The sequence below is a fragment of the Diadema antillarum genome, unplaced genomic scaffold, assembly GCF_040938485.1.
Source record: "Diadema antillarum isolate AM-2024a unplaced genomic scaffold, OU_Dant_1.0 seq00000343_RagTag, whole genome shotgun sequence".
Classification (NCBI taxonomy): Eukaryota; Metazoa; Echinodermata; class Echinoidea; order Diadematoida; family Diadematidae; genus Diadema; species Diadema antillarum.
In genome coordinates, this window is record NW_027271355.1 from 831,738 (window position 1) to 839,991 (window position 8,254).

An 8,254-nucleotide genomic window follows, 5' to 3' on the forward strand; every position below is an offset into this window, starting at 1 on the left:
CATCTTCCCGACGCTATAGTCATTGTCATTATGCTGGTTAGATCTCTCACGTTGTACAGTAATACCACCAATCACACAGCGTAAATAACAGTCACATCAACTCTTCAGTATCAATTAGAAGCTCAAGATCCTTACGGGGCAAACCATGATCACATCGCAACATCTCCTGCAACATACGCCTCGTTCAACCTCATCATCTCTCCGAAATAGTGTGTTTATCAGTCAAAATGAACTCGTGATCCCTTCCACATGGTCCCAGTGGATCATCCAGTGAATTAAACCATGATTCACAAGGACTCAAGGGGTACATTTCAGTCACTCGCCTGCTATAGTATCGCAGCGAATTACTTTCACCTCAACCTTCCGCACATTACACGTTGGTCTACCCCTTCTCCTTGCTCCGTTTATTCTATGAGAATGCCGACGCCGCAAATGGCGAAACCAACACAAAGAACTGTCGATGCGCATCGAAGCACGATAAGAATAGAAATGCGAACAATGGTGTGGGAGCTCCTACGTGAGGGGATGGGGGACAACGTAAAACAAATATCAATGGGCTTCTGTTTGTTTCATTTTCCACCTTAGAAGATGGCTGGATAGCCCATAGTTCAGCTGCACTAGTTGGTCTTCCATGTAAAGTCCAATTGGATGTGAGGCCAGACCACTTCACCGGATTATGCATCCTGCTCTTTGCGATGAATATATGAAGCGGCATCTTTTACGTGCGTGAGTTGTTATTCTCTCACACACGACACCTCCATTATTATGTCCCATCTGATCGAGGGACAGAGTGTTTTGCCTCTTGCTAGAGGGGAAGGTATGATTACCCACAACATTGCTCAGCTAGACTCGGGGGAATGGAACCCGGGTAATGGGGATTGGGAGACTGACGCGCTACCGATTGAGCTAAATTACCAGCAGTCGGCATAAGATTTCTCGCAATTCTTAGTCTGAGACGATTTAATACGTTACGTAAAACGCTACGTTACGTTACGTTACATGTCACTTCACCATAGTGTCCTCTTTGCTGCGGGTTTGTGCATTTTTCTTACTGAAGGAAGACATTTGCTGAGCTGCTAACACAGACATATACCTCACCGCAAACCCAATTTGTAATATATATATATATATATATATATACATATTTGTAAGTTATATATATATATATATATATATATATATATATATATATATATATATATATATATATTTATATAGTCGAGACAATGTAGATGACAAAAGATGTCGCATGAAGCCGGCGACATCTTTTGTCGTCTACATTGTCTCAACTATGATTCGTCCTAAGATGACAGAGGCGTACGCTACGAGTATCAACATCATCACACTATATATATATATATATATATATATATATATATATATATGTATATATATAATTATATATATATATATATTTATATTTATATATATATATGATTATATATATATATATATATATATATATATATATATATATATATATAACATATACATATATTTGTTCACCTCGGTATTCACTGAATCATAGAAAATAACACTGCCAGAAAAATCACACCACATTTTTTTCTTTGTGTGTGTGAGTGTGAATGTGTTTTGTTTTTCTTTTTAAAGCTTTTTTTCCCCTACGCTATCCTGCGAACTTCGAATAAATGCATAATGTATGTTGTACTCGTCCGTAATGGTCACAGTTTATGATCGTATATGGACACTAGTTCGTTATCAAAACCGAAAAAAAAAGTTATGAAGAGAACGTACATGAACGTGCAATCTTTCTTCACTTAGTAGGGGAGTTTACACATTACGTCTTTGCTGTACAATGTCATGACGCGTGTCTCGAATTTAAAGGAAAAAAAAAGCCCAAGGAGCAATGTAGATTGAGTGAAAACAACAACTTTAGTAGAATATGTCAGTGAAAATTTGAGGAAAATCGGACAATCGATGCAAAAATTGTGAATCTTTAAAGTTTTGGTGTTGTAATCACTGGATAAGGAGACTAATATTACGTCATGTATGGACAACAACATACAGAATATAGAAGAAGAAGTCCACAAAAATTGATTATTCAAATGAAAATAAAAGAGGGTAGTCAAGTGCTTTTTCATTAAGCTAGAAAAGTGAGAGTATGTCGAATTTTCTTTACATTTTCTTTATATCATTGTCCACACATGATGTCATAAACTGAAGTAGTCTCCTTATCCAGTCGTTACAACACAAAAACCTTTAAAATTCGTAACTTTTGAATTGATTGTCCGATTTTCCTCAAACTGTCACCGATGTGTTCTATAATGTTGCTGCCCTTCAAGCAACACCCTCCCCTTCCTTCCCTCCTTTTCTCCCTCCCTCCACCCAATTCTCTCCCCAGTCATGGCTTTGTCTAAATTCACATACAAGCAAACAAACCGAACGAACGCGGGGCTGTTTGCTCTGCTTTAATGTTGTCATGTCACTAAATTGAATGAAATGTTGGCATACATCATAAAAAGAGCGTGTCCAATCTTCAACCAGCCGTCATCAAGATGGATGAGTTCTTTACGAGCGCTCATTCTGTTCTCGGTCCCTCTGTCGGTCTATCATAGGTGAAGCCCGCCTCGCAGGTGTACACCGTGTTGTGCAGGGGGCATGGTGAGGTTTCGAGAAGACATCACTTATATTATTACAATTTGACAAGCTGGTGTTTATCAAACGCAGAGCACGAATGTGCCATCATCAATGCATCGTTTCCATTACTCGATGGCTCCATGACTCAATGGCTCCCGATTTTGTTTTTATAAGTCTACGTAGGGCCTACTTACTCCTCGCTCATGGTATAACTGATCGCTTCGTCTTTGGTGAATTGATACAGAGACTCCAACTCTCCGGTTTTCGATGGGAGATCTCCCGCCGAAAACCCATTTTTGCAATATCTCCCGTTCTCCTGCCTGAGATTTAATTTCTCCCGCCCTGGCTCTGTGTCTCCCGTTGGAAAGGATTTTTTTTACTTAACTTGCTATTGTATGTTGAAAATATAAGCCTTAGATAGCACCAGAGAGCATCTAGAACCCTAGGACCTTCGCGCTTCGCACACATCAACTTGGAGTCGATCTCCCGTTTGCTAGGGGTTTCAGGCGGGAGAATCTCCAGATCAGAAGGTGCTTTGGGTTGGAGTCTCTGTTGATATGACATTTTGATGTTCTTATGGTATTCATCTTAAGCCTGTTAGCGGTATTGATTAATTTTTTGGATGATGATACAGGTATGATTACACTACTGCCATTTGATATTTACCTGCTGCTTATCAATTCACCTTTTCCATCAAGTCAATACGATTCACGATACGATTTTGTATTTATCTGAAATTAATGAATGATGAGCTTGTTTTTTTTTCTCTTTGACGTAATCACTTACTTTTTCTTTGATTTTAATGTGACTTTATTAAAGAAATATTTCCTTTCATTTATTCCCAAATTTTCATGAAAATGCAAAGATGAACGAAAGTGAAACATAACATTACGCTGGATTGCAAAATAACAAATACAACAAAAACGATACTAAACATAAGAGAGGGGGAGAGAAGAAAAATGGAATTCTAAGAGAGAATGATACGGAGGAGTCAGCAGAGGCCATTGGTCTTTCTACGGCTGGGCTTCTACTTGAGATTTGTACATTTTGAAATTACTTTCAAGAGAGAAAAACAGGCAAATTATGACGGGAATTGAAACATACTCCAGACAATGAACAACAGTTTGGTTAAAGTTCAGCGGATACTAGTTATTCATCAAATTACGTTTAAAAGAGACAAGAGATGGACATTACTTCATTTCTTCAGGCACAAAATTCCAAACATGTAGGTCCTACTCCTTGGTATTTAACAGAGGTATACGAGGTAACGTATCTATAAGTAGAGGTAAAAATAAATCATCATTCTGTCTAGTGTTATATAAATGTACATCTCTCATATATCATAACATGTTATCGAATATAGAGGTAATAAATTGTGAGTGTATGTATACATAAATGAAGCGGCTTGTAGTTTATGTCAAATATAGTAAGAAGCAAGAGCTTTTTTAAACAGAGGTCAACTTGAGGTTGCATGAGAAGGTGCTGTCGGGAGAGAGTTTGTTATTGCACGTAATGACCTTTTCTTATACTAGTGTGTATACACGATTCAATAATAGTTTGCACATTGGTCCCAGATCATTGTATAGTATGATAACTGCGGCAATATATTATTGTGGCATTATAGATGTGGAATAAAATCCGTAATGGTGACAAATTGTCTTATCTTATAGATTACACCTGTTGCGCAAGAAATTTTCAGCAGAATATCATTTATGATATGTGTCAAAAAACTCAAAATGACTCTTGGTTATTCATATTCTGATATTCACTTATTTTTGTTGTTGTTTAAGTATGTAGTTTACGATTTTGTTTTCTTGGTATTAACCAGCAACTTACATGCATTTGATAAGACCCATAATCTGATAGGACTACCAGATTGAAATATATTTGTATAAATGCAAGGATTACTGAACTGATGCTGTACCCTTGCTCACCTGAGTTCACCTTCCATGCATATAACCAAGGAAATATGGGACCTAGTTGTGTGGATGGTGGTGGTGAGTGTGTTTGTTCCTGTGATGTGTGGTATTGTTATGGGATTGTGCTGCACGTCCATTCATGGCAACCATCAGGGAGAATTCCACCCGACCATCCGGGGGTTGCATCTCTTTTATTGACTCTGGACGTTCTGTATGAATGATCCCCAAGTAGCCTAGTCTTGCCAGCTGTTTTCTCTAAAGTCTAAATAAGACAACGTCCAAAACAGCGCAACCATAATATTGGGTGATGTGAAAAAAGACTTGGGCCTGGAGATAATACCCTTTATTGTTCCGGATAAAGTACCCACAATGAAGAGCAACAAAAGAAAGAATTAACACGGTTCGAAACCACTATCTAGAGCTCCAGAGTTAATGCATACAAAAGGTTGTGAATAGCGATGGCATTTTAAATACATCTGTTGGTAGGCCCTATCCCTTGCTAAAAAAAGAATTCTGACACATTAATCCCCTCGAAACCACAATCTCTGAAGTCCAGTGATTATGCATACAACAGGTTGTGAATAGCGATGGCAGTTTCAATTCACCTCTTGGTATACCTTATCCGTCGCTGAGAAAGAATTTGACACAAAGTATTCGTCCAGTCAGGCATATAGGCGCAAATTATAAGAGCACAAGTGTCGTGCCCCACCCATGCATATATCAAAACTTAAAAATTGCCCTTCTCATAAATTCATTTTGTTTAATATCATATCATTCCATTTGACTTCATTTCATTTCATTCATTCATGTCGTTTGTTTTGATTTGATTTGATTTGATTTCATTTCATTTCAGATTTGAGCGGATTGAAATATAACAATTTTGGGTTGTGTTATTCCATTAATCGTGTGTTTTTATTTGGGCTGCTTCAATTCCATAATGACCACAGTGTAGTAATTTCCCGTCCCTTGTCAACCTCCAGTAACCATGGTAACCGCAAACCTATTTACTTCTCTCGGTTCCCCGTTTGTGCAATCCACCAATCATCACTCCGCTAATCTGCTCCCCCTCCTCCAAAATGACGACATCGTTCCCTCATCCTTCCTGTCGACAAGTCCAGAGCATCACATTAGCTTTATTCATTCACCTTTTCTCTCTCCCCTCTCTTTGTTTTTCTCATAATCTGCACGTAGTCACACACACCCACCCACACACACACATACACACACACACATGTATATATATATATATATATATATATATATATATATATACCATTATATATATACATATATATATATATACATATATGTGTGTGTGTATGATATCATATAAATATAATATATACATATCTGGTTTTCGAGGGTTAATCGCAATAATGTAAACATATGAACAAATATCCTACATTTTAATCAACATCGAATATAGTAGATTCAAAATCAAAGAAATCTAATTTCAATATTATTGCGTTGTACTTTCGCAGGCAATAAAATCATGAGAAAGAATAGACCAAAAATTAAGAGACGTACATGGGATTTTCTATTTGAGTGACAGAACTAACAATTTGAGTTATTGAAACACACCATCATCACTTAGATTCACGATATACGCGTACACACCGGAAGATATTCCCGTCATTAGGGCAGCATCAAAACATAATAAAACTTCTTCTTTTGATTTTATTCCATATTCAATCAGTTGACAAAGGAGAATAGATTTCACAACACATGCTCACCCTTCATGTTGGAAAAGGAACACTCTAGCAAACATTTATCAATATAAAATCGTATATAAAATGAACTACGCGAGAATTAAAACAACACGTGATGATAATATCCAAAGTTTACAATATCAAAGCCGGTTTTTTTTTTTTCAGCATGGCAATGATCTGAAGAACAATAAGCTATCTACTAGTCTCGGCGTCATGAAGAAATAATGGTGAGAGATACATATATTTCTTTAACCTACAGCTACATTATCATCAACAGTATAAAGATAGTACTATTACCTTTGTTTTGTCTCTATCAATGGCGTAACAAACAATTCATTCATATCTTCTATTTTCTCTCTATAATCGCTTCAAAATGTTTCCATTCCATACTTTTTTAAATATCATTCTTTGTACTACAAACATTATTATTCCCTTTGGGGAGGTACTCTAGTAGGCTCTCCTTACAATTAATTTATCATCTTTTTTTTTATGTTGGACTGCTCCTGGACTTTCATTAGCCTTCCTCATCGTCCACTTAAAATCATGAAACTTTACATTTACCACATTCATAGCCGTCCAAAATCAGCGAGAAATAGTGTTTAATTGTTCATCGTGTTGTTTGTTTACTTGTTTTCCAATCCTTTAATAAAAGAAGTGCAAAGCATGATTCCTCGAAAACGGCACAAGGTGATTTTGTGTTACAGCATTCTTTCATAGAATCAAATATATGCTACAGAAATAGAATATAGATACATAAATACTAAGATCTTATTTACTACGGGTAGCCTCGTCAGTGTTGCCACAACTTTACATGCAATGACATGAGGGTCCTGGCATAATGGTTACAGTTCTTAATCCGAAAATTTAAAAAAAGGGGATTCGTAATTCCGAAAATGAAATTAGGATCGTTATTACAAAGTTTCGTTATTCCGAAGATTCGTTACTCGGGAAATTGAAAAAAAAAAGGTTCGTAATTCCGAGTTTTCCGTGGCATGTTGTGAATGGTAGTTTTTCAACTTGCCCTTTATACCTCCACTTCATTGCAAAAACTTCAGAAAATAGATATGATTATATTACATGATTAATTCCATCAATATTTTTTACACCATTCAGGACATCTCGTGAATCATATTAGGGAGGTTTAGATTTGCGACGCGGAAGTTAAGACGACGATTGCGTTGGACATCCTCCTCTCTCCCTGCCTGGCGTCGTGTTGCAAAGTAGCTTTACATTACGCAAGGACGCAGCCTACACAAATTAAATGGCGCCCCCACAGGATAATAATTGCATCAACTCGCTCTCTCTAGTGTGAATTTGAGCGGACGCAAAAATGGCCCAGAACGAGAGGTTCTATATCACTATAGAACGCCTTTGCCCAGAACACACAATGCAAACTCAGACGACGGGGAAACGATTTTTTTTTTTCATAAGCAAATTTGCGCATGCGTAGAACATTTTTTTTTCCCGCTGAACGTCCGCGTCGTGAAAATCTAAAGCTCCCTAGTGTTGGGAGATGAGATGAAGAAGCGACCCTTACAGTTGCAATGCATGGATATTATTCCATAGAATAGATATAAAATATAGCTGGATGATTTAAACATTATCACAACATTTATCACGTTCATCATAAGTACACGTAGTTAAGGACGGTAGATAACAGTGTTCTGTTGTTGTTGTGTTTTTAGTTCATACACAGTCCAATCTCCATCTTGTATATATCTCACACATTTCATTTAATACATCTTTCATCAAGTTGGGTTTGCATAATAAATACTTTTCGAGTAAAAATGTCTTTATCGTTATCTTAAATTAGCTAACTGAATTTGCTTTGAAATATTCAAAAATATTACAGAAGCTCTTGAAATAGCCTAATCGTCATAATTATGCAGAAATTCATTCTACCTGGTATAAAAGCGTAATATGTTGAGTTTGTGTCATTTAAAGAAGACCGAACGTTCATACCTCAACCATATTGCAACAAATCATTCTATATTCGTTATCACTGCTTGCACAGTATAACAGGGTAAA